Source organism: Pteropus alecto, unplaced genomic scaffold (genome assembly GCF_000325575.1).
Source record: "Pteropus alecto unplaced genomic scaffold, ASM32557v1 scaffold269, whole genome shotgun sequence".
Classification (NCBI taxonomy): Eukaryota; Metazoa; Chordata; class Mammalia; order Chiroptera; family Pteropodidae; genus Pteropus; species Pteropus alecto.
The window spans coordinates 1890466-1891667 of record NW_006443566.1 but is presented as its reverse complement, the minus strand read 5'-3'; positions in this window follow the sequence as shown (position 1 = coordinate 1891667).

Sequence of the window (1202 nt, the reverse complement as noted above, 5' to 3'; positions counted from 1 at the left end):
AGAGGCTCCGCCCCCAGCCCGGCCTCGCCCCGCCCCGCCCTCCTGGCTGCCTCCAGGCTCCGGCTTCCTCCAGCCAGGGCTGCACCCAGGCAGAAAGCCCAGAGCGTGGGCCACGGAACTCCCTCCTGCGTGGGTCGTGCGGAAGGCACAGGGGGGGCTGGCCACCTTTCCCTGTCCTTTCCTGTCACTTGTGGTTGGGCGGCTTAAACCCCGTGCGATATACACATACACAGATAAGCACAAAACACAGAAATACTCGTACAGTCACAGATGCACACCCGCTCTTATACAGTCACACACGGTTGCACACGAACTCACTCATATACAAACTCATACACATACACACACAAAGACACATCAAACAGATGCACATGAACATCTATGTACACACACACACAGAAACACACACGTTGAAGGCATAAAGAGCAGAACATAGTGACAGTGACAACACCTTAGTGCATGGGACTTCTTTCTTTTAAAAAAAGACATACAAGAGTCTTAGCTGTAGGTTAGAGGAGAGCTCAGAGGTCAGCTGGTGTGTATTCTCTTGTGACAGATGAGGAAACTGAAGCCTGGAGTAGGATTTACCTAATAAAGCCAAGAGTAGGAGGTCCATGGGGAGTTCTGAGCAGAATGAGTCTTTACCGCCTCCAACCCACTCCAAGTTTCTCTTGCAGCAAAGATTAGACTGCTGACAGGTCTCAGGGGCAAAGTTATAGCATTTTGGAGGGCAGAGAAAAGACATAAAATGTCTAACTTTGTTAATGAGTTGGGGAGAGGGAGAGGATGTTGGCTAAATCGCGTTCACAGAGACAAAAATGGATGGCAGAGCAGACTGGAGTCCTTACAGAATGATTTTTTTAGAAAACCATTTAGCCGCACCATGCACTTAGGGCTGTGCTTGCTACCATAACACCAGTCATATCTAAAGTTGTTTGCACTGTCACCATACCATGGGAGGCTCCAATCTGAGCCCTTTATATGCATTATTTCCTTTTAATCCTTACCACAGTCCTATGAATTGAGTGCCACTGGAAACGAGGGCTCAGGGAGGCACACAGTTAGTAAGTTGCAGAATCTGGCCTAAGACAAGACCCTGTCCTGAACCCTAACTATAGGTGTATATAGTCTAAGAGGGCAAAAAAGCCAAACACACTAGAGCTGGGAGAGAATAACTAATCATCTGCCATGTTCTGCATTAT